Source organism: Lemur catta, chromosome 5, assembly GCF_020740605.2.
Source record: "Lemur catta isolate mLemCat1 chromosome 5, mLemCat1.pri, whole genome shotgun sequence".
NCBI lineage: Eukaryota > Metazoa > Chordata > Mammalia > Primates > Lemuridae > Lemur > Lemur catta.
Genome location: NC_059132.1, coordinates 108,452,371 through 108,479,500, shown reverse-complemented (window position 1 = coordinate 108,479,500; position 27,130 = coordinate 108,452,371). Strand labels below are relative to the sequence as shown.

Below are 27,130 nucleotides of genomic sequence, written 5' to 3'. Positions count from 1 at the left end.
CCCTCATGCAGTGGCAGCGCCCAGCGTGTCCCTCGTGTGCCACGTCCAGAGTACCGGTGTCCGTGGTGCAGGCATTAGCGGTGCCAGTTCCTGGCCATGAAAAAAAGTAAGTTTTACCTATTCCAATCCTGAACTAGAGGAATAAACTCAGAAATGGAGCAAATGAAACTTGACTTCATCCCTTTGTGATTTGGGTATTCAGGCAGTTAGATTTGTATCTATGTAAAATGTTTCACCAGGATTTTAAGTATTTATTGGATAATAGGGACTTACAACTGATAGAGTCATCCAAAAGATCTGTTAGAAAGTATATTCTTAAGAAATCCAGCTTTCTTGTTAAAATGCCTGGCTGAAAAAGCCCTTGGGAATTCAGAAATGTCAAGAAAGGCATTGAAGCTATGAAATTGGGGGGTCGAGTCGAGATTGTTTATTTCTTCAAGAGTCAGGTGGCCTGAGCTTGGATCTGGATTATATAGGAGTTATGAGTGGCTGTGAAATTGGTTAAAGGCAGAAAGGAAATTATTAACAGTGGCTATTTGTTAGTTAAAAGATCGAACACATTCTATTAAGCATTGTTGACATATTCAAAGTCAACTACCTGACATGGAATTATCCCTAAAATGCAAGAATTCCTTGGTAAATGTTTCCTAAGTTATCTACAATAATGAAACAAAAAGAGCATTTACAAAGATCACAAAAAGCTTTTTAATCAACAATTAATCTCAGGAAGAATTTGTAAAATTTCATTCATTACAGGAAAGCCTTGTTTATTTTATCATTCTAACAAATAAATAATTTGAAATCCAGCTTGAGGAAATGTATAATCAAAGACATGAACAAAGCCCAGAAGCCAGAGTGTGACAGTATTAGTTGAGTAATACAGTATTATTTGATAAAGCTCCCTGGTATTGCTCCCTGTTGCCCAGGCTGGAGTGCAGTGGTGTGATCAGAGCTCACTGCAGCCTCAAACACCTGGGCTCAAGCGATCCTCCGGCTTTGGCCTCCTGAGTAGCTGGGACTACAGGCGCAAGCCACTGCACCCAGCTATAGTCTTTTATGTATTTGTTTATAGGAGCTCAGCTAAGAAAGTTTAATTTCTCAAAACAAAGTTATCTTTCCAAGATGTTCTTATAAACAACATTAAGACCACATTGTTTAAGATGAACTCCTGCCCAAACATAATTAGGAATTGACACTGTAATTTTCCAAGCCCTATTGCTAGTGAAGTTAGAATCTTAATGATTTCTACTAAGTGGTGACTGTGCCAGAAGATTCACAAGAATCGGTACCATCCCGGATAATGTAGGTGCCCACAGCTTCTGCAGGGAGGTCTGTAATTCTCACTCATTTACTGCATCATGATCTATGCTGGAAAGTTTTCTCCCCTGAGTATCCAGTACTCAATGTGGCATTTGATTTGGATTTTGCCCCCTCCCTTTAACGAAGTTGCTCAGCCTGAAGCATTTGTCCCCTTTTCTTTTCTCTCCTCTCCTCTTCTTTTCTTCTCTTCTCATTCCCCAGGAGGCAGCAGACACATTAAACTTCTAAGATGTCATTCAGTTATGAATTAATACAGTTTAAAGCCTACAAACTTTAACGTGCCACTGTGATCTTCTGAAGCCCTGTTTATAACACGTCGATGGATTTTTGATTCTCATAAGAGCTCAGGATGGCTCACAGGAGCCTTGGTCTGTCCAGCCTCGTCTTCTGCCAGTCTAGCCTCACAGGTGTATGCTCTGAGGGAAAGCAGAGGTGAGCAAGTGTTGAGCTTAGAATGCCCAGAAGCCACCAAAGTAGCTGTGTGCAGGCGTGCACACAGTCTGGGGCTCTACAGAAATCTAGCTTACAGATTTGAGATTTATAACCACGGACATTGTTGAAATCACGGGCGGGGCATGTGAAGAGCAAGAGAGACGGTAGCATAGGACTAAACCTGGAGAATTATTTCCTATTTCGATGGCAACATAAGAGAACCTTTAAAAAATATGTGAAAGGAAATGAGGTTAGAATTATGGAAATCAATGGAAGAAAGCGTTTCAAGGATGGAGTGCTCAACAAGCAGTGAAAATTCCCCAGCAGATCTATTAAAAAAGAATTCACCAGTGACCCCGACAGCAGCAGTTTCAGTGGCATGGCAGGGAGACAGCTGGGTTGCAGTGGGGTGAAGGAGGAATGGGGTGGAAGGGATCAGGAATCAAAATTGGTAATTTTTTCAAGAAGCTTAGTTGAAAAGAAAGAGAAGTAGAAGGATAGCTGGATAGTGTGTGTGCAGTAGGCAATTTATTTTTTAATGTAGGAGACGCACATGATACATACTTATGAAAAATAATCAGTAGAAAGTGAGTGATTGATGACTTTAAAACAATTAAAGAAAATGTTCCAGTCTTTTTTGTTCTAGAAACACATATGATTTTCTAATATGTGGTAAAATTAAATATTGGGAAAGTATACTGAGTATTACAACAGTATCCTATTTTCATGCCATTTCCATTGTTTGTCAAACACTGTAAAAGATTTAAGTTAGGCATAAAATTTATTTTGACTCATAATTTCCTTAATATAAACCTGGTTTGGATTTTATTATTTACAAGATGTTTGAAATCAGACTTTTTGGAGCATATTCATCCAGTTGTTACACATTTTGTGGAAAAAGTCTCTTCAACTTTCTGAGTAATATATTGAGCATTATGTTAAACAGTTAAAGGGTGCAAAGCTATGAAAATGTCCCATTGTGGGTAAGAGTCAAAAAAATTTGTGGTAAAAATTAATCAAATATGTTACACTAATGAGAACAAAATTAGCCTTGACATATTTCTGGCAGTTCTAGAGAAATGTGAGATATATTCTCTACCACACACAAAGAGTTACATCAGGGTAACAAAAGATATCATTGCTGAGCCTACCAAGGGCCAAGAATATGCTGTATTTGGGCAGACCCTCCCTCCCAGTGGGACCAGAGTGGGAACCTCAGTGACTCTCCAGGTTGAACCAATTCAGAGATTTTGGAACTATCTTGAAGATCAGACTGGAAAGTTAGGGACCACCACTGAAGAGCTCAATTGGTGACAGATTCCACAGGGATGTGCCTCTGGTGAAGACTGGACACTTTAGTAAACACTAGTCAGTTCCTCTATACAAAGCAAATAGAAACTTCAATGGGATTATTGGAAAAATTAAAAGAGATTCGAATGTTGCTTTAATTCCTTTTTTTTTTTAATTTCAGAACATTATGGGGCTATAAACATTTTGGTTACATAAATTCCTTTTGTACCGTTTGAGACAAAGTGTGCCCATCCCCCAGATAGTGTGGATGTCACTTTGACTTCATCCACACTTTCTTTTTGTTTCTATAGGTAGAGATGTGGAAATCATTCTAGAAAATAAAATGGAAAATCCAAATGTTGGTTTTTAGTCCACTTACAGAAACTTCTGTGATTAAGTTTTTGTAAAGTTTGAGATGGAAAGGGAGTTCAATGCAGAGAGGGTAAATTACAGCACACAGGCCAAATCTACCCCCAGCCTGTTTTTGTTAACAAAGCTTTGTTAGGACACAGCCTCATTCGTTTACAGTCTATGGCTGCTTTCAAACTACTAGGGCAGAGAAGTCTGCCAGCCCCCACTTCAGTGAACCAGTTTAATTTTTACAAATTTTCTTTCCACAGGTTCCTCTTTTTCATCCCATCTGTGAAGACATGAGAAAGCAAATAGTGAATGCGAAAGGTTTAAGTTATGAATTGTATATGTGTGATTACCCCTCAGTCGGCCTTCTCTGTGATTTGAGTGGAAACCGATGGGACGCCATGGGAGAAAGGTGAGTGTGTGGAGGTAAAAAGAGACAGTTAGGTAGCTATGAAAACATCTTTTCATAAAGTCCAATGCACTTGCAAGGGAGATATTCCCAAAGAAATCTGTCAATATTATTTCAGTCCTTGGCTAGACAACTCACAGACTAGAGATTTAAAGGGTTTTTAAACAAAATGAAATCAAATCAAATGGGTTTTATTCTTTGTTTCCTGCCCTCATCAAGTGTTTTTGTTTTTGAGACAGAGTCTCACTCTGTTTCTTAGGCTAGAGTGCTGTGGCATCAGCCTAGCTCACAGCAACCTCAAACTCCTGGGCTGAAGCGATCCTCCTCTCTCAGCCTCCCCAGTAGCTGGGACCACAGGCATGCGCCACCATGCCCGGCTAATTTTTCTATTTTTATTGGAAGTGGGGTGGGGGTGTGTCTCACTCTTGCTCAGGCTGGTCTTGAACTCCTGACCTCAAGCTATCCTCCCACCTTGTCCTCCGAGAGTGCTAAAATTACACGCGTGAGACACAATGCTCGGCCATCAAGTGTTAATTAATTCTTTATAAAGAGGGACACATAAGTTAGAAGAAGAAAATATGGTATATATTGAAATGGCTTTTGTCTACTTGGTAGTTAAGTGGAATTAAGTCAAAACCTTCCAAATAAAAACTAGAATGTTATTTCTTATGATTTGTTCTGTCAAACCAGGGCTATCTTATCTCCACTTTTCTCAGAATTTTTTTCTATGGTAGATTATGGTAGAATTTGACAAGTGAAATTTGAATAATCTATATTACCTATTCCTGGGCAAAAATAGATAGCAAATTCTTTAAAAATGCATATCCCTTAATCCAGCTATTCCTTTACTTCAAAATCATCTTTAAAAAATTAAGTATAGGGCCAATTGTTTAGATGTAGAATATACAACACAGAATTCTTTATAATATATAAACATGAAAAATCTCTAAATGATCACTAATAGAAGACTTGGTTAAATGAATTATAGTATATGCATTAAATGGTATACTTACTGCTATTGAAATGATGTTGTAGGTAAATATATCTTAACATGGAAAGTATTCATAGTCTAATCTGAGTGAAGATAGCAGGACACAACATGATAGGTACATTTTGGTCCAATTTTTATTTAAAGTTTTGCCTTTATACCTATATACCTGTTTTTAATCCTAAAGTTTATATATCTTATTATATAAAAATTTTTATTAAAGCAGATGAGTTCTCACATCATCCCACAATCGGGATCCTGGGTCATCAATCTAGGGCTTGCCTTTTTGTTTTTATTGCAAAATATTAAAAGGTTACAATTTTTAAAAAAATGAATACACTGTTTAATGCTGAAGTCAGGCTTTCGGTGTGCCCATCACCAGAATGAAGTTCTTTGTACCCAACAGGTAAGTTTTTAATCCCTCACACTCACCTCCCTCCACCCTTATTAGTTTCTAATGTCCTTTACGTCTCTTTGTGCCCATGTGTACCCGTTGTTTAGCTCCCACTTATTAGTGAGAACATGTAGTATTTGTTTTTCCATTCCTGAGATACTTCCCTCAGCATAATGGTCTCCGGTTCCATCCAAGTTGCTGTGAAAGACAGTATTTCATTCCTTTTAGAGCTGAGTAGTACTCCATGGTGTGTGTGTGTGTGTGTGTGTGTGTGTGTGTGTGTGTGTATCACATTTTCTTTATCAACTCATAAATTGATGGGCACTTAAGTTGATTCCACATCTTTACAACTGTGAATTGTGCCATGAAAAACATTTGAGTGCAGGTGTATTTTTGATAAAATGATTTCCTTTCCTTTGGGAAGATACCCAGTAGTGGGATTGTTGGATTGAATAGTAGGTCTACTTTTAGCTCTTTGAGGAATCTCCATACTGTTTTCTATAGGGGTTGTACTAGTTTGCAATCCCACCAACAATGTACTTTCCCCTAAGCACTGCTTTCACTGTATCCTATAGATTTTAAAAGCTTGTGTCCCCTTTGTTGTTCAGTTTGAATAATTTTTTGATTTCCATCTTAATTTCATCATTGACCCAAGGATGGTTCAGCAGCACATTGTTTATTTTCCTTGTATATGTGTCGTTTTGAGAGTTCATCTTGGAAATGATTTCTAGTTTTATTCCACTGTGGTCTGAAAAAATATGTGGTATGATTATAATTGTTCTGTATTTGCTGAGACTTGTTTTGTGGCCTAAGATGTGATCAATTTTGGAAAATGTCCCATGTGCTAATACAAAGAATGTATATTCTGTATGTTTTGGGTAGAGTGTTCTGTAAATATCTGTTAGGTCTATTTGTTCTAGAGTCCCATTTAATTCCAGTGTTTCTTTGTTAATTTTCTATTTCAATGATCTGTCCAGTTTTGTCAGTGGGGTGTTGAAGTCCCTGGCAATTATGATGCCACTGTTATTTCTTTGCTTCGTTCTAGTGGAATATGTTTTTTGTATGTGGGAGCTCCTGTGTTAGGTCCCTTAGAACTGGGACCAAAGCACAGATGTTCGCTATCACATCTCCTATTTATCACTGTCCTAGTCAGTTCAATAGGGAAAGAAAATGAAATAAAAAGCATTCGAACTGAAAATGAAGCTATCTTCGTAAGTTACATGATTGTCTCTAGAAAATTTCAAAGAATCTACAAAAAAAGTGACTAAAACTAATAAGTGAGTTTAGGAAGTTTATAGACTACAAGGTTAATTTATAAATTTATAAGTTGCATTTCTATATACTAGAAATGAACAATTGGAAATTGAAATAGTAATAGTTCCATTATGCCAGTGATCTGTATGTAGAAAACTAAAAAAAATCACTAATGAAATATATCAGAGAAGACCTAAATGGTGATATATACTGTGTTCTTACCAGAATATTCAATATTAAAATATCATTTCTCCCCAAATTGATTTATAGATTATATGCAATTCCAATAAAAATTCTAGCAGAATTTTTTATAGAAATTTACAAACTGATACTAAAATTTATATGGAAAGGCAAAGGAACTAGAAGAGCCAAAATAATTTTGAGAAAGGACACAGTTAGAGAACTCACATTACCTGATTTAAAGATTTATTATAAAGCTGTGATCATCGAGTCACTGTCATTTTGGCAAATGAAATGAAACAGAATAGAGAATCTAGAGATATATGCAGCTCTATATGGTCAATTAATTTTCTTATGGTCAGTTAATTTTTTGACAAAGTTGCAAATCTAATTAAATAAAGAAAGGCTACCCTTTTTATTAAATGGTATTGGAAAAATTGGACAACCTCATGAAAAAAAGGGCCTTGGTCTATGCCTCACACCATACAGAAAAAGTAACTAAAAATCCTTTACTAACCTCAATTTATAAAATAAAAAACTATATTGCTTCTAGAAGAAAACTTAGGAGAAAATCTTTGTAATCTTGAGTTAGACAAAGATTTATTAGCTATGGCAGCAAAACTATAAAAGAAACATAATATAAATTATGTTCAAATGAAACACATATGCAGAGAAGAAACAAATATAAATTGAACTTTACCAAAATCACAAACTTCTACTTTTCAAAATAAATCATCTATAAAATTAAAAGACAACTATTTGCAAAACATAGATCTCATAAAGGACTTTTCTTCAGAATATCTTAAGTACCCCCAAAACTCAATAATGAGAAAGCAATCAATCCAATTGAAATTTGGGCAAAATATTTGAATAGCTACTTCACTAAAGATACACAAATGGCAAATAAACATATGAAAAGACATTCTGCTGGATGTGGTGGCTCATGCCTATAATCCCAGCACTTTGGGAGGCCAAGGCAGAAGGATTGTTTGAGGCCAGGAGTTCAAGATCAACTTTGGCAATATAGTGAGACCTGGTCTCTGCAAAAAATAAAAAAATTTAGCTGAGCCTGGTGGTCTCTGTCTGTGGTCCCAGCTACTCAGGAGGCTGAGGTAGAAAAATGGCTTGAGTCCAGGAGTTCAAAGCTGCAGTGAGCTGTGATCACGCCACTGAACTCCAGCCTAGCTGACAGAGTGAGACCCCGTTTCTAAAACGAATGTATGCATGAATGAATGAATTAAGGCTATACTGAAATACCATTATGTATCTGTTCGAATGACTAAATTATAAAAAACAAAACAAAAACTCAACCCTACCAAGTGCTGGTGAGGATGTAGAACAACTGAAACTCTCATTCATTGCTGATGAAATGCAAAGTTGTTGGGACACTTTGGAGAATAGTTTGGCAGTTTCTTAAAAAATTAAAATTATACTTCACCTATGACCTAGAAGTCCCATTCCTAGGGATTTACCCAATTGAAATGAAAATTTACACTTACACAAACACCTTTATGCAAATGCTTATAGTGCTTGTGTTTATAATAGATAAAAACTAGAAATAACAGCAACTGATGAATACATAGAAACTGTGGTAAATCTATGGCATGGAATACTATTAATAGTAACAAAAAGGAACAAACTACTGATATATACACAACAGCATGGATAAAACTAAAATTTATCATGCTAAGTGAAAGAAGCCAATCTCAAAAGGCTACTTATATGTGATTCCATTCTATGACATTCTGAACAGGCAAAACTATAGAGACAGAAAACAGGTCATGTGTTGCCAGGTTTGGGGATGTTAATAGTGGTTGATTACACAGTGGCATGAGGGAATGTTTTGTAGGGATGGAACTGTTTTGTACCTTATTGTGGTGGTGGTTATGCAACTGTGTTTGTCAAAACTCATACAACTGTGTACTAAAAAGTCTGAATATTATTGTATAGAAATTCTATCTCAATTAAAAAATAGAGCAATTAATAGAGGACAAAAAATTTTAGAAAAAATGAAAAAATTTTCTTCAGAATAAAAGATATGTTAAATAAGACCCTTAGATCAAAAAAGTTCATGGTTTGCAGTACAAGCTAGGTAAGAAGGAAAAACGGAATGACAAAATCCCTTACACACGGACACATGCATTGTGAAATTTGGGACCAGCAAAGAAAGAGAGAAAATTCTAAAATCTTAGAGGTGCCGGGCGCGGTGGCTCACGCCTGTAATCCTAGCACTCTGGGAGGCTGAGGCGGGTGGATCGCTCGAGGTCAGGAGTTCGAGACCAGCCTGAGCAAGAGTGAGACCTCGTCTCTACTAAAAATAGAAAGAAATTATCTGGCCAACTAAAAATATATATACAAAAAAATTAGCCGGGCATGGTGGCTCATGCCTGTAGTCCCAGCTACTCGGGAGGCTGAGGCAGTAGGATCGCTTAAGCCCAGGAGTTTGAGGTTGCTGTGAGCTAGGCTGATGCCACGGCACTCACTCTAGCCCGGGTAACAAAGTGAGACTCTGTCTCAAAAAAAAAAAAAAAAAAAAAAAAAAAAAATCTTAGAGGAGAAAGAAGTGATAATGTACAATGGAACAGGAACGAGACTGGTATCACAGTGGCAATACTGGATAAAAGAAAAGACAGTAACATTTTCCGTGTTTGAAGTAAAAGAGCTTCAGCTTCAGTCTCCGACAGCAAAATAAACAAGAAGTTAAATATGAGATTGACACAAAGGTTATTTTCCAATGTAATGCTGGACTTAAAAATCTTTTCAAAAATGTTTTTTGAAGAATTTCACAAGCAAGAATAGAAACATATCTACTAGTAAGCTCACGGACACACACACACACACACACACACACACACAAGGGTGAATGAATAAATTAGTACATTGATTATTTTTAACCTAAAACACCAGATTACATCCATAGGGCAAATGAGGCAGGGCTGAGATGTCTGCACAGTGTAACCAGAAAGAGGAGACAGCCTGCTGATGTTTTCTCATTTTGGGTGTACACATAGATATAGAGAAATTTAAAATGTTTATGTGGGAAAATGCACAAAAATATGGGTCTTATTAAGTCAGAAGCAATAACCAGAGAATATAAATAGAATGTTTTACTTTCAAAATTGCAGGAAAGAGTTTAATTTGTTCAATGAAAAACATGAAAGGGGCAAAACAAGTAGGAAATGGAAGTATGGTATGTAAAATAGGAGAGAATACATAAAGTCTAGTCCCTAAACAGGGTAAACTAATCAATAATGACAGACGATGTGGAATGTGAGATAAAATACACCTCAGGGGCAAAGCTGGATGCTACGTATTAGTAATAAGAATAAATCTAGAAGATGAAATAACCATAAACATATACAAACTCAATTGCAGAGACTCCAAAGGCACACATAAAGCAGCAGCAGATGAAATTATTAGAAAGGGCATTTATTAGTAATTATAATTGGATATTTTTATAATACCCACATAGCAAAATGAATAGCAAATACCATTCTGAATGGAAGTTTCCTTGTGAGATCAGGGAAGGACAATGATACCTGCTGTCACTACCGCTTTTTGACCTGGTACTGACTGTCCTGACCAATGCAAAGACTGGGAAAAGAAAGAAATCTTGGAAATATAAAAACTAGGAGAGGATGTGAAGGTCTGCATAGTAAATCTAACAAAATCAACTGGAAGAAATTAAAACTACAATTTTGAAGTTACATGTTCTGTATGTAGGTTGCTGACAGAAAATGTATCTATTATTGCTTTTTGATTTTCCTTTAGGAGAAAATCCTGAAGATTGGGATTCTGTTGACAGTAAAGTAAATCTGGTTTGCCTGGGACAGGCCCTGTTTATACTGTTTAAAAAATATTTTTTATATTTTATTTTTTTGTAGAAACAAATATGTTCTATGTTGCCCAGGCTGGTCTCGAACTCCTGGCCTCAAGCGATCTTCTTGCTTTGGCCACCTCCCAAAGTGCTGGGATTATAAGTGTGAGCCACAACACCTGGCTAGGCCCTGTCTATACTGTTGCCCCATTGTCTGATTATTGACTCCTCTCTCAGAAGTATGCCATTTGGGCAATAATCACATGACTACCCAAATTCTGATCGATGAATTTTATGTAATGAAAATATCATTAGAATAGCAAATTAAGCTCACAATCTAATTTATGTTATTAAATTTTTGTAAACATAGCAAAAATTAAAAACTAAATGTCTATTTATTTATTTATTTGAATATTCTAATTTATTTTTCCTATTGATGTTGTTGGTTTGCCCATCCACTTGAAAGAGGCATGAATCATCACTGTAGTTTTCAAGCCATTATCATTATAGTGGTTTATAAGAATTAGGAATGGAAAGAAAACGAAATATCTCCAAAACAAAGAGAAAATGAGAGAAGATATCCACTTGGATGGCCACTTACTTAATATTTGAAACATTATAACCCTACAATTCTTTTTTTTCCATATTTTCCATAGGCTTCATGTAAGCTTGAAAATAAGAAAAGTATATATGCGGTTTTTAATTTCTGTGACTAGAAAAAGTTATTTAAGTAAAAATAAGAATGAAAACAAACCCTTAATAATATGAAGTGAAGAAATTTGGTAAAAATTTAGAATACACAAAAATTAGGAAAACATTTGACTTAAAGCCATTAGATTACTTTTTTTATAGATTTTTTTTTTAATTTCAGCATATTATGAGGGTACAAAAGTTTAGGTTAGTATATTGCCCCCCCATCAGAGCTCCAAGCATGTCCATCCCCTAGACAGTGCGCATCGCACTCATTATGTCTGTATACACCTATCCCCTCCCCCCCATAGATTATTTTTAATTAATTACTTTTCAAGATAATATTATTTTAAATTATTGTATTTCTGACTACCAAGATTTGGTTAATTTATTTCTTATTTTCATGCCATTTTCAAAGGCATGAAAATAATCCACAAGTTTTAACCATTAGTATTATTTTGTTTCTACATAAGAGATGCTAACTGATAAAGTCTGATTGGCATATTTCTGCATTTTTAAGTCATAGTTGAGTAAATGTAATAACGAATGATGAAATATCATAAAAGAAGTTACCAAGATTGACAAAAAGCTAAATTATTCCATAAACACAAACTATGGTAAATGAGTTGTCAACTCTATAAGCTACTGAGTAGAAATATCCTGATCTGGAAAAGCAATAAGCTAAAGATTTGGGGTAAGAAAAATTTACCATATTATCATTGACCTAAAGAGAATCACTGACTCACTAAAAATATGTAAAAATCTCTACTACCCAGTGTTTTATCACCCATGACCTTTACCTAAATTTGTGAATGGATTCAATTCATTATGTTGTTTTTGGCTAGAGAAGACAAAATGGGCAAATTCTGACATGTCATGCTTAAAAAGAGATTTTTCTTCTTTTTGTTTTCTTTTTCTTTTTGACCACATCCTGTAAACATAAGAATGTCCAGATATGTACTTCTAAATCTCACTCCTTCAAGAAACCTCACTGTTTACATATTGCAAACATCTGTCCTTTCTTTACAAAGTGTCGTTCTCTGCCATCTCTTTCTCATCCTTTTCTTTCTTACCACGAACAGTATTTCTCCTGGCACAGTGTGTAGATTAGATACTGTGTTTTGGGGGGGCAGTTTACTTATGTGAGAGAGAGAAACATGTTGATGAATATATGCTAGACTTAGATTTGACACATAAAATTCATGAAGAAGAGTTACTTTAGGATTTAGATTTGAGGGAACGAGACATCTGAAAGACTACCAAATTTTAAAATTTATGATTCAGCTCTTCCTCTTAAATTCAAAACCCACATTTCCCTGTATCTATTCAGTTCTACAATTGTATGTCTCACGTATATTTTCACCCTCCATGCATGGCTTTATTTATTACCTTTCTTCCTATACTGGCTCTGTGTCTCCATTTTCTCAGTTTGGTTAACGGAATCATCACCAAGATGCTGCAGTTAGAGAAGCAGGCAAGATTTCAGAAGCTCTCGTAGTACAGCTTGGTGTGGGGAAGGGTCGAAGCCTGGGGTGTTGAACAGGAATGGGTAGAATCCTTAGGATGCAGCTTTCTAAATGTGAACTTTCACCTATTTTACAACTATGGAAAATGAGAATAATAACATTTATCTCCTAAATTTGTTGTGAGAATTATATGAACTAATATGTGCACAGTGCTTAGTAGTAGCAGTCATTTTCAAAATTGCTTTTATCATGCCCTTAGCAACAACATGTTCTTGGTTACAATATTTGTACTATCTTCTCTTAATCTCTCAATTTCTTTTTCTTCTCTCTTCTTCTTCCTGCCACTTCCTTGGTTATGTTTTTGCATCGAGATCATTTCACTAACTGCCTACCTTGTCTTTTTGACTGCAAGCTACATCACACCCCGGCATGTTCAATCTGTCCTCCACAGTGTATGTAGGAAGGGTGATAACAAGAAAGTGCCATCCTGATTTTATCACCCCGAGTCTTTAAAACGCCTTAGCTGTTTGCAAAGATAAAAGATAACACCCAGTGTTAATAAGCCATGCTAGAAAAATAGCATCTCATATGTTACTAATGGGTATGAAAATTGGCATTTTGCAGAAAGCAATTTGCCCTAAACCCCTCTCAATAGTGCTGCTTTTTAGAGCCAGCAGTGCCACTTACATGTCCCATTCTGAACTGAGAAAAGAAGATATGCTCTGGCTTTCTGACAAAGCTTCTTTTAACAGCCAACTTCTAAACTCTTTCTCAAAAACTGATCAATATGTTAGCAGAAAAACAAGAATAGGAAATAATAATAATGAAAAAGAAAACTACCTTTATTTGTGCCAAGAGTAGAAAATGGCAACCACATACCACAAAATCAAAGAATTGTGTGCCAAAGCGAGGGAAAATTTAATCACCCTGAAGGAACCAAGACTAAGAAAAGAATGCACTGGAAAATACGTGGAGAAAGTTCTGGTTAGAGTTGGGGGAAGTGTGGTTGGTCCCAGGAGGGTTGGGGACAGTCTGGTTTGCTGCCCATGGCCTCAGGTCTGTTAACCCTGCAATGTTAGAGACAGGGCTATGGAACAAAGTACGTGGTCAAGCCACACGATTCTTTGCTGATAGAATTTAAAGTAGGTTTAATTTTCTTCTTTATGTTTTCCCTGTTTTCAAATTTTCATTGATGAAAAAAAATGAATTTAACAGACAGTAAAAAAAAAAAAATCCCCAAACCAATAAAAATCTTTTGGCAGCTCCTCAATATCCTTATTATTCTGGGCAACTGTTACTGTCTCCCGTGTTTATACTCCAGATACTCCAGCTGTGCTGAGACATTTAGAAATCTTCCAAAATATAATATGCTCTTTCCCCTTCCACAACTTTGCAACTGCTTTTCCCTGCAACTGTCTAGGGAGTTCCTTGTCATTATTTCTTACTCAGCTCAAAATTTACCTTCGTCAGGACATATTCTGTGGTATCTATAGGCATGATTATATATTTCCACTTTTATGACCCCTTTGTTCTCTGCCAGTACCTCAGGAGTGATGCTTACCACACTGGTGTTTTGTTTGTGTACATTTCTCTCGTATATCACGAGAGCTCTAGGACTGCAGGGATTGTGTTATTTTAAACTTTGTGTGGTATTTAATAAATGTTTGTTGAATCAACACAGAAGAAATGGGGCATTAATATTTTACTTTCTTAAGTTCTTCACTGGGTTTAGTGGGGAAATTTCTCACATTTTTGCCTGGAGGACAACTTTGAGAAAAGAAGTATTTTTCTTACATATTGCTTTCTTTTTATATTTGTCATTATATAGTCATTTCAAATGAGTAAGTGTTTAATTACATCTTATTCATTCCACATTTATATTCCATTTATTGTTCCAGAACATGGAGATCGTAGTTCTTGTGTTTGATTTGCTTCACACACGTGATAAATTGCATGCACATGAATTCACTTAAATTATTTCACAATGCGATGACTGCATTTTCATTCCATCAATAATAAAAGTCATTAGAGTAACTAATTGTGTTATTTATCAGATGTGGAAATAAAGAGATTTACAATGCACTGTGCAGAGGTGGTACCTTTATAGAGGCTCAGGAAAACAAACCGATTGCTTTAATTTTTCTCTGTGCTTGCTCTGCCAAGAAAATTTCTGAGCCAGCTTTCAGATTTTAGTAGATTAAATTTATGGAAATTAGAAATATGTTCCTATGCAGAATGTTTTGTTTAAATATTTTATGCTGATATTTAGTGAATTTCAAGCTTATTTAGTCTAAAGTAACCACTACGTTCTTTCCAGAACCTTAGCTAAACCCAAATCTTAGGAGGAGAAAAGGAAGCAGAAACAAATGTTCAATTATACAAGAGAAGTTAATTTCAAAAATGGATGATTAAAGATTTTGACTTTATTATAACATAATTGTTTTCATTTCTTTTTAAGCAAACCACTGAATTGGTCCTTTCCATGGTTTACTACAAACTGTTTTCATCGTCCTCCATCTCTTTGAGCAGTTGGAAGGGTCTAGATTTTCATAAAGTGGTGAGCCCTGTCCAAACTTTTAGGTTTGTATTTTTTCCAGATAAATGTAACAGTACCCATAAATCATAGTTATTTGGATTCTTATCTAAAATTGCCTTGAAATAACTGGAAGTAAGGCAAAAGCTTTTCTGAAGGTATGCAGTACTTTACTCTTAAGGCTCATATGAAATCCAAAACTAGTGTGAGCCTGGACCCAGAAGGGGTGGAGGAGAAGGAGGAGGGAAGAAAGGAAACATTAAGTAGAGGCCAAATACCATTCTGCTAAAAACACAATTTTACATTTTGTTTGAATCCTATTTTATCAAAAACTGCATTGTTAGTTTTAATTGTGATTCGTGGTACTATTTATGAATCCTGAAATTACCACATGCTTAAGATTACAATACAAACAACACAAATCACATTTCCAGTTTTCAGAATTTCCGATTTGGCAGTTTACCAGCTTTTTCAGGGTAGAAGATCGGAGGAGTCAGAATTTCTACAGAGGTGGTATTTCTTTCAAAAACATGATCCATGCATGCATGGAACCCTTGAATTTTCTATTCAGGCCACTTGAGAAATAGAACCTTTTTTTGTTGTTGTAAAATTCAGCACTGGGGCTGGTGGAGTACGATTAAATAATACTGCATGAACTGCCTGTTTTTCTGTTGAGTCTAACGCCTGCAGATGTAAATTGAACAGAAATTATACATCTTCCTATATTAGTTGATGCTAAATAAACATTTTATCTATAGTTCTCTACAGACATAAACATAGCTTGCTAAATCATGCATGCATCCTGGAATGTGTATAATGCAAATCTTGCTTAAGTGATTGATTTGTAGATAATGTATTTTTTGCCATGTGTTTCCTGAAACAATGAGTTAAATAATATGATATGCTATGGGCATGTCACAGTCTGACTCAGTGACTCATGTGTTGGCAGTGGCCATGTAAATACAGCTACCGTCTGAAGGTAATAGGTGGCCACATACCTTCTTGACAGCTTAATGTGAAAATTAACTTTAAAGAATTTCAAAACAAAGAATATTTGCAAGGATTTAGTTTCTGGATCTTTGCATTTTGTTATGAAATTTTTCATTAAAATAGAATAAAAACCTGAGCTTCAAAATTAATATCTGCTATATTTGGGGATTTATTCTGCTCCCCAAGTCCATTTTTTTATTTTCCAAAATGAATTACTATTACATGTCTCTGGATCTCCTATACTGTTGTTTCTTCCAGAATAATAAAAGTATATTTAAAAATTATTTTTCAGCAGAGGGCTGTCCTATTGCTAAGATATAGTCCAACATGATGAGATAATGTTAAGCAGACTGTCACCTTTATTTCAAGAACTCAGTCTATAAAGATTTATTTAACAATTGATGATTCTGAATAATGTATCCTGAGAGATTTGACAATATCTCAAAATAAAAGTCATTAGAGTTACTAATAGTATCAGAAACCCCATGTCCTACATGAGGTACTGGGAAACATATTGGCTTTCCTGTCTGGTTGACCACGGTTAGAACTTTATGTCTGCCAGTTACAAACTGTGTGAAGTTAGGCAAGTTCTTTATCTTCTGTGAGCCTCAGTTTCTTATTTATAAATGGATAAAGAACTAGTCAAATGTACAGGATTTTTGAAGATCAAAACATGGGATGATATATGTAATTTTCCTAACACTGTACCTGGCATAAGTACATGCTCAATTTATGGTAGTTTTTGCTATGTTTTTAATCTAATAAACTAAAAAAACATGATGGAAGGTGCACTTACTAAGACCAGATGGATCAATAAAAGCAGGTGTTTTATTAAATATAAAACTTTAATAATGAAAATCATACAATGGATCAAAAGTATATGTTTATAATTTTGCTATATTATTGTTCTAGACATTTTGGCAAAATCAAGGCAACTTAATTTATCAAAAATCCACAAAATATTTGAAAATATATATATATTATCTTTTGGCTCAATTAATTTGGCTTAAAAGCAAAATATTGACTTACCCAGATATAGTTTGATTCTATCATAAACTTATTTTCTTAGGGATCTGTGGGAAATTTTTGTAAATTTCTGTTTCCTGTTATTTAACTTCAGAGATTAATATTTTTAAAAGGAAATATCAGAATTTACTATTCTTAATATAGTAGGGTGATTTCATTTTGATATAATTTCAAGTTTATGGAGAAATTGCCAGAGTAGAACAAAGAATTCCCACATATTCTTTACCCAGATTCACCAACTGTTAACATTTTGCTCCAGTTACTTTATCATTTACCCTATTCATAAACATATTTTTTACTTTTTGAAGAGTGTATTTCCTAAAAACAAAGACATTCTCTTGCATAACTAGTTCAATGACCAAAATATAAAAAATACTGGTACAACAGTATTAGTTCATCCAGAGCCAATATTCAAATTTAATCCATTATTCTAATAATGTCCAATATTGCTAACTGTTTTTTTCTGGTCTAAATTTAACTCAGGCTTAAGACTTTATGCTTAGCTGTCATGTCCCTTGAGTATACTTTAATCTGGAATAACGCCTCCTTCTTCTCTCTTAGCCTTGGCAGCTAAGGAGAATACCTGTTATTTTGTAGAATGTCCCTCAGTTTCAGATGACCTAATGTCTACTCTGACGCATGCCAGATAGGAAAACAGACATGAGATTGTATTCTTCTCAGCACATCACTCCAGGAGGCACAGTCGTTAGTTTGTCCCATTATTGGTGACAGCTGTAATCACCTGAGTAAGGTGGCTCTGTGAGGTTTCTCCACTGTAAAGTTACTATTTTCCCCTTAGTAATTAATGAGTAATTTGTGGAGAGATACTTTGAAGACACGCAAATATTCTTTACTCCTCCAACTTTCACCTACTCATTTAAGCATTTATTAATAAATTTTGCTTAATTCAATTTTTATCATAATGGTTGCAAAGTGATGATTTTCTAACTCTACCATTCTTTCCACATTTATTAGTTGAATTCTACTTAAAGCAATAACATCCGCCCTCCATTTATTAGTTTTTGTTTATTTATTTAGATTTGTGTGGATTTGTGGATTCTTACTGTATCCAATGATTAATAATGTGTTGCCATCATTATTATCAGGCCTCTTTGAACTTTCTCTTCCTGGAGGTGATTTTAGCTCAATTCTCCCTTATCTGTTTTCAGTTGCATTTTTTGCAGAATCCCTTTGCCCTCTAGGAATGACTGGAGAGGGACTTTGAAAATTAGCTATGCTGGAATTTGGTGCTTATTTTTCTACTTATGGGTAATTTGCACTTGTAATGATTTCTGTCTTCTAGTTGTGCCAAAGGTGAGAGTTTTGTATGATTTTATTTGTTCTTTTTTGCTTGGAGGTTGTGTCAAGAGATTTGGATTTAGGCAGCTGTCATTCATTACCTCAACTGCTTAAGATTCTTAGATGGAAAGACTTACTATCCGGCTTCAGAGTTCCTTTAATGGGGAGGAATTGTCTTTTAAAATACCTTGAGAAGCTATATTTCAATGAAAACTTAATGGCATGGATTATAAGAAAATAAAAATAAGAAAGAGCTAATATTCTCTATAGTGAAAGGAGTAAGAGAGGAGAGGAGGAAGGAACAGAAATGGCCAAGGCACATGGCAGACGTCCATGGAGGAAAACGGACAGTAAGGAATTACTGAAGACAAGTCAAAGAAATGTAAAGAGTGAAATGACTAATAGTAAATTTTAAATTTTTAGAGGCCACAAAAATAAATTTCTCTGTCATTCCAAATCATAAGTTAAACATGTTACATACACAAATGCCATAGGTAAGTGGTTAGCAGGGGTATTCAAAGGAAAGATGTTGCTTTTCATGTCCTGGTTTGTCACAGAGCAGAGGGCAGGAGAATTATAAGGGATCAGATGCCAATGACATCGATAGCCAGTGGAGGCAGGCAGAGCCAGAGTTGCTGTGATGATGTTAACCCCAGGGGATGCTCAGAAATCTTGGTGAGGGCCCCAGATTTCTCATAGAACGTGGGATGCAGTTATTTGTCCTTGGGTTTAGCATAAGCAGGCATGAGTTCATGGAGCCACCTGTGACAGAGAGGTGGTCCCTGTGGCATGCAGGGACAGTCCGTGTGGGTTGTGGGAGTCAGCAGGGCAAGTCAAGTAGGCTGTACCTGGCTGTTCTATAGGGAGGTGTTCGCCAGGAGGTGGTTGTATAATAAGGTACAGATCTGGATCAACCAGGCTGGGCGCGGTGGCTCACGCCTGTAATCCCAGCACTCTGGGAGGCCGAGGCGGGGATCACTTGAGGTCAGGAGTTCGAGATCGGGATCAACCACAATGAGGTACCAGGAAAGGAGGAGAACTGAAAATTGTGTCAAGGGTGACTGAGCTCTGCTTCTGGTATGAGAAAGTCCAATTGATATTCAAACTAGACACTGAGGCAACATAAAATTGTTAAGACTTCACGACAGTACTAGTTAGGGTTCAGTTTGTAAGCACAGTTTTGATCTTATCATTCATCAAAGAGGTTTGTAATCATCCGTGTGAATATTTTGGTTTATTAAACTTATCTCCCTAAGTAAGAGAGTCCAACTGTGCAGTAAGTACTTGAATCTTAACGATTTCTCCTTCTTAGGTCAGCATTCTCAGAATCAACTTCTTTACCTATTCCCAAGATTCCCGCATATATATTACAGACAACCAAAGTCCTGTGGTGTTTTTGGTGTGTGATCCTTCCCTTCCTGGGTTGGTCCTGTAATTGGCATTCTGGAGCATATATCTGTATATTCAACACATTACAGAAATACTGCATGGAAGGAACATGGGAGGGGTTTATGTGTGGTATTTTACATGCGGTGGTCAGGAAAGCTCGTAAGGTTTGAGTGAAAATAAAAGGAGCAAGGTAATTGGCTACGCATACATCTGAGATAAGAGCATCCCATGTAAAGAAGATCAAGTGCAAAAGCCTTGAGTAATTCAGGGAAACATTAAATCGACCAACATACCTTAAACAGAAAGAATGAGAGGGAACTAGTAGGACAGGAAGTCAGGAAGGTTATGGGGACCAGATTGCGTGGGGCCGTGTAGGTGCCTGTAAGCCTTTAGCTTATGTTCTGCTGGAGATGGGAAGCCACAGAAAGGTGTTGAGGAGAGGAGTGTTGTGATCTCACCTACAGCTGTCAGGATGCTTCTGGCTGCTTGTATGAGACTACTGTGTGTTTGCAGGTGGGGGAGCTGATGGGGAAGGTGGTAAGGTGGGTCAAGCTCAGGACTGTGGAGATTATTATTACAACAGAGATTATTGCAATAATTTAGTAAAGATATTATGGTGTCCTGGACCAGTGTGATGGCAATAAAGGTGGTTAGGAGTGTCAGATTCTGGACATACATTGAAGACAGAGCTGACAAGGATGCACGTGTGGGATGTAATAGAAAGAGAGGAGTCAAAGATGACTCCAAGAATTTTGACTCTGCAACTGAAAAAAATTTCGAATTTATTAACTGAGTAGGGGAAGACTATACAAGGAGATAGTTTAGAAGGATTTCAGGAGCTCAGATTTGGACATGTTAGGCTTGAGATGCCTGCTAGATATTTTAAATGAAATGTCAGGTAGGAAATTATAGGTTTGGGTATATGGGTTTGCAGTTCAGCTGTAGATGGTATTTAAAGTTAGGGGACCAGATAGGCTCCCTTAGGAAATGAGTGTAGATAAGAAAGCCACGAGAACTAAAGACAGAGCTATGAGACACTCCTATCATTAAAGGGTGAGGAGATGAGAAGGAATCACAGTGGTATCATGATAGCCTGAAAGTCAAGAGAAGTTTACTTTGGCTGACTCTAGTTACACAGTCGAGTGGGAGCAGAGTGGTTGGTATTCATTATGATAACTGGCTTTTTCTTGCAAGGTGATTTCGTCCGATCGGGATGCAGAGCCATTTTCAAACAAGAGACAAACATCCTTATAATGCAAAGGTCTAGACTATAATTCCATGGACAAGGGAGGCTTGAGGGGGTGGCGGGTGGAGTTTCAGGGTACACGTAGCACTCCAAATTCTCTCATGTATCTCCATTTCAATTCTCCAGTGTTTATTCAGTCCTGGCCAGTGTGCCACATGATGTACAATCAAGAGTATGGGCTGTGGAATCAGTCTGGCTGTTTTAATCCTAGCTCCACTACTACCAACTGTTTGACTTATGGAAATTTACTTAACTTTTCTATGCCTTAGTTTCCTAATCTGTGAAATAGGGAAGACAATTGTACTTACTTAGTAGGCTTCTTCTGAATATTAAATATGGCACTTAGAATAGTGCCTTGAACATAGCATTTTCTAAATGTTAGCTGTGACTATCATTGTGAGACGTGGTGAAGCTGGGAATTTAACAGATGCTGCAGTTTGACAATTCACAGAATAAATCTTTGGCCACTTCGCCCTGTAGCTGCCCAAGCCAAGGAATCATTTTGAATGATTTTAGAAAGTCCCTGGGTTTCTAAATGTATTTGACTTGTGTCAACAGTTTAGATTTTTGAACTTTTTAATAAGTTAATTTTTTTCGGTTTATATTACATTTTACAATGGAATAAGTTTATGATTTTTTTCATTACAGGGGAAATACAGGTTTATTGTAAAAAAAAAATGGCCACTACAGATACATGTAAATGAGAAAGTTAAAATAGAATACAAGCTCTTTACCCTGAGTAACATTAACATTTTGGAGAATATTCTCTTCTGCATCTTCTATATCTCTGAAGCCCTGTGGGCATGCCTCTCTCCAAGAGCCCCAAGAAGTCCAGGCTCTAAGACTCTCAACTTCAGGTCTCAGAATTCTCTTCTGGTACAAAATCAACCAAGTCTTACATTCATTTTCTCCATCAAGATATTGGAAGAACAGAGGCCATGTTTGTGCCCTGCCAGCTCCTGACTCTGCCTTGCTTAGAAAAAGAAGATGGTCCATCCGTTTGTCTTCCTTCCTTCCTTCCTTCCTTCCTTCCTTCCTTCCTTCCTTCCTTCCCTCCTTCCTCCCTTCTGTTGGATACATAGCAAGGGATTCCAGGTCTGCTAGGGATGAACGTGGGTGCTGTTGCCTCCATCTTGGTCCTGCCCACCCTAATTCTCCATACCTGGGGGAGCAGGGAACACCCTACAAATTTGCCAATCAGAACTTGGTGCACCAGCTGCAAAAGAATGCAGAGGGCTCTCTGGCCCATGGGACAAGCCGCAAGGGTACCATAAAATCTGGAAAATGACATAGAACCCACATGTGTAGTTAAGGCTCAGGTCGACTCCTAACTGTCCAATCAAAGTGGTTCCATGGTGACCTCCGAACTACAAGGGAGGTCCCTATCCGAGCACTATAAAATAAGACACAGATGATAGTCAATCTTTCTCTCTTTGCCCTTCCTTTTGCTTGCCCTGCTGTAGCAATGGGTCCAGTCGTCATCTGTGGTGTAAACCTATATCTTGCTTTTGCCCTATAATCCTACCTTTCTCTCCTCAATACACCTCATTTTCAGGCTTGGCTAACTTTAGCGTGTCTGGTCATTCTTCAGCCGTGAGCACGCCAAGAACCAACAGTTTCAGACTAAAACCTGACATTTTCTTCCTTCCTTCCCTACCTCTTTCTTTAAAAGTGCATCCCTCTACACATGCTTTTGTCTCTTCTGTTTTCTTCTTAAATATTCATATAGCTCTTTTAATGATGAATTTAGACCTGTAAAATATTATAACAGTTTTGGTCATTTTCACTGTCTGTTCACCAAGTTTTAGTAACAAAATTTCTGAATTACTTTACCAGACAAAAATCTTCTTTATCATTTGCGCTTACTATCCACACATATACCCGAGGCAATTTCCTGTGGCTGCTGGGTATGCAAAAAGAGACTCCAAAGCCTTTAAACACATGAATTCACAGCACGATCCTTCATTAGGAGACACATTAGAATCTATATGCTTCGAACTCTAACGGGAGCACGCTGTGTCAGCCACCACCATCCTATTGAACATACAAGCTCATGGCTTAGGTTGCACAGTAGAATAACCTGAGAGTTTTAAAAAATACAAATACCTGAGCCTCATCCTTAGAGATTCTGATTTGTTTGTGGTGGGACCTAAGCATCTATCTTTGTAATACTCCTCACGTATTTTTAAAGTTCAGTGTTGAAGACCTCTGCTTTAGATCACTTCAGGCTCAGATCGTTATCAATTTCCCTCTACGTTGTGATTAGGCATCTGTGAACAGATATCCTATCAGATAGCCACTGGCTACATCACCAGACTGCCGTTGGTAAATGATTAGCACTCATTTCCCCTCCGACATACCCCACAATGCAGCTCGCCAATGAACAGAAGCTACATGTAAACTAGTAAAGCAATTGTGATTTTCCTAAAGCAATACCTCAATGACTGCTGAGAAAAGAAAATAGAGTCATGGAACAGGGATGTGACACAGAAGACGCCTGTGTTGGGATGGTGAGGTAGGAGGGAGGCCTTGGATGGTTAGAATTTCTTCCATTCTCTGATTCTGTGATTCTCGGAATCTGAGGCCTAAAAGACAGAGCGGCAATGGGGTTAGGGAAAAGACTTGAACAACAGAGAAAGAAAGTTTTGAATACAGAAGCACGAGTTTTTATTTCCCTCTTGTCTCTCATTAGGGGCCTTCAGCAAACACCACAGTCGGTCTCCAAACCTCCCACTGGCAAGAAACCACTTTGCTCAGAGGTTTAGTTCTCTCTTCCCTCTCCTGGCAGACCCATCCCGTGTGAAAACATCTAAATGGATTTTCCCTTTCTCCTTACCTTATTAATATTCCCACTAAGACTTCGCTGTGCTGAGAGACTCAAGTGGGTTCAGCTTTTCCGAAACACTTTTCGCCGCGGGGAAGGTGCAGCCGGCCCCACGTTTGCCTGAACCGCCTCCTTCTCCGCCTGACAGCTCTCGGACACGTGCTTGAGCTCCCGCTCCTGCTCCCGCGTGCGGCTTCTCACGGCCTGTCCCCACCGGAGTCCGCAGTGGGCGCCTTGCTCTCCGCCCGCGGCTCTTCCTGCTTCGCGGCCTGATGCGGTGACGGCTGCGCCACCCCCCAGGGCCGGATGCCGCGAACCTCCTGGTCTCCATCCCCTGGTTTTCCTTTCCGGTCCTTCACCGCTGCTCCTCCTGAGAGTCCCGGAGTCTGTCGGCTTCCCTGCACCTCCGCGCGGGACCCTTTCCCACGCCGCCCGCAGGTCACCGAGCCGCGGTGACAGCCCTGCCCGGTGGCCTGGCCCTCGGCTTAGCTCTCCGGACTCTGCACACAGACGTCCTTCAGGCCGCAGCCGGAATACTTTCAAATGCAAATCTGATCGTGTCACTGTTCTGTCACCAACCTTTATATTTCCTCAGTTTTCTGGGTAAAATGAAACTTCTTTAACAGGGACCTTAAGAACCTTCTTATTCTCCAGCTTCATCTCTAGTTAGCGTCCCTCCTCACGTCCTGCATTTCAGCCAAACCGACCGGATTTACCTCTTCAAACGTCGCCTTCACCCTCCATTCTGAGTCGTGGCACACACGCTACTCTCTCTCTTCTAAATACCCTCTTCCTTCGCCAAACGCCTGCCACCTTTCAGCCTTGGCCGGCACTTCCTCCTAGGAGTTTAGGGCACCTGTCCCAGCATGTGTCACCGGGTAACACCTCTGTGTTTATCTGCATGTCCCATGTTACTATAAAATGCCTGAAAGTGGGATTTGCACCTCGTTTGTGCGTCTCCGTGACCTCCTATACGGTACCGCCAATGTCTAGCACATGGTGTAAAGTAAATATAAACACAGAGTGCTTACATTTGTCACATAAATGAGGAAAACTTGTAGGTAGACCCGAGAAATACATTGAAGTAGTAATAACTTCTGGTTCTTTTTTTTTTAAAATGTTTGCCTTAATTATGAAACTCATAAGGAAAGGAAACTCTAAATGTGATTATTCCCTCTAAATCCCATTACAAATGATTTTTCTCTTGTATTTTTTAAGCTCATACATTGAAATATTCACATTTGAAATCTCCACTGTATTTTTCAGTTAAATGGCCTTTGGTCCAAATGATGCACAGTTCCCAGAGTAAAATATCTATAACCTTATTTATGAGCATGAAGTCAAGTTTACAATTTAAATGAATATATGTATTCAACAAACTTTCTCAATTAGTTTTATCAGGAATTGTAATTTACGAGATGAAAAAATATTTTTATAAACTGACACATTTATTATTTTATATAAACCTATCTTGGATTCTGTTCATGATATTCTTGTATTTATTGCACCAGTATGACTGAGACTCTATGTGTTTACCAGAACCTAGTCAAGAATCTATACTGACACATTGAAACAATAATTTTGCAAATTCAGCGTTCTTCATTGTGCATTTCCACTACAATTTACTTGGTACTGAGTGTGCACCAATCACAAGAAATACAAAAATCTCTGTAGGACATTCAGAATGCTAAGTAGCATTGATTTGGGACAAATATAACAGAGTGTGGTCAGCTCTTTGAGAGGCTAAATCCAGAGTGTGGGGGGGCGGTAATGTGACTCTGTCTCTGCTCTGTTGCATATTGGTACAAACTGCGTGTAACACCCCTGCAGACAGCTACCCCAGTGCAGGACTTGAGGGGGGCCATGTTGGTGGGGAGCTGGTGCACGGGGTAGTTGGAACCCGCAGCGACAGCAGGGAGGAAGCCGCTCGTCAGGCTTCCGAGGGCTCCCATGGGGACTGGAGCCAAAGCAGCAAGGATCACTTGAAGTCAGGAGTTTGAGACTAGACTGGGCAACAGAGTAAGATCCTATCTCATAGATAGATAGATAGATAGATAGATAGATAGATAGATAGAAAGAAAGAAAGACAGAAGTTCCCAGCAGGCAATGGAAACATGCAGATCCATGAATTAGCAAGAGGGTTTGCTTTCCACTGGTGGCTCTGCTACTTATTTGTTGTGTGACCTTTCAGCAAGTCACTTCATTGTCTCTCCGGGTTTCATCTTCCTTTGCAGATGAGGTAGAGAGTTGGACCAAATCTGAGATGATTGACCATGGAACCCCCACCCCGCTTACCAGGCCCATCATGTGTGAGTGGATTTCAGGGAGTTGACAGATCTCCTAAACTTCTGCACAACATGTGGAACACATGCAGTTTTCTAACCAGGGGGTTCAGAGATAATATCAGATTTTCAAAGAAGTCTATGATCAAAAATCACTGACAACAAACAAATGAACAAAATTAGAATATATAATTTCAAAGGCCGTAATTGACTTAAATACTTATGATTCCAAGTATTTTAGGATTAAATATGATATGTAAGAAGAAAAGCTCTTTCCCCAGTGTAATTTCCAAGTATTAATGGTTATAGGATTTCAAAACAAATAGCCTCAAAATCAGTCTCAGAGGGATGTGGATAAATATGAGAGGGCAATCCATTATATCAATGTATCTGAATGCGCTTGCAATCCTGCTGCTTTGAAGTCTTCATTTGTCTTTGTGTCAGGTTATTTGCCTCCGTTTCCTTTGTGGGAACTCCTGAGGAATTGTTGAATCATTCATTTTGCAAACAAGTTTAAGTGCTCTGACTTCTCACAATATGTTAATGTTTTAAATAAAAATGTTCCTAAGAGGGCAAACTTAGCTGTGATTCTAATATGTACAGCTCATATGTTTGTTGCAAATGCAGTTAAATGCATCATGTGGAATTCATGAAATCATTTCAGAAGCTGTATATGGTTTTTGGAAAAAAAAGAAGAAGAAGATTTGGCAGCAGATGGGGGAGTTTCCTTGAAGTTTCTGAATGCTTGCATTATTCTCAGGGGAACTTTGCCATCAGGGCACTTGGAACTTGTCTGTTTTGGGAAAGCTGGGAAATTCTTATCATCATATGCATGGGAAAATATAGCAATTTTTTATTTGGAGGATACACTGAAATGAATGGTGATCCATCTGGTGGTCAGGGAAATGTTTAATGATTCCCAAGTTAATTTTTTTCTGTTCAGC

The 27,130-nt window shown here is 37.6% G+C and overlaps 1 long non-coding RNA gene across 2 annotated transcripts; it reads left to right on the top strand.

Moving 5' to 3' along the window:
• LOC123638680 lies at positions 1 to 23,876 on the top strand. 2 transcript variants are annotated; one of them, XR_006735432.1, is made up of 3 exons: positions 1 to 106; positions 3,663 to 3,811; positions 23,773 to 23,876. It is a non-coding gene; the product is annotated as an uncharacterized LOC123638680 (long non-coding RNA). The 2 variants fall into 2 exon arrangements; XR_006735433.1 differs by lacking the exon at positions 1 to 106 and adding an exon at positions 1,677 to 1,752.
• Positions 23,877 to 27,130: the final 3,254 nt, after the last annotated feature.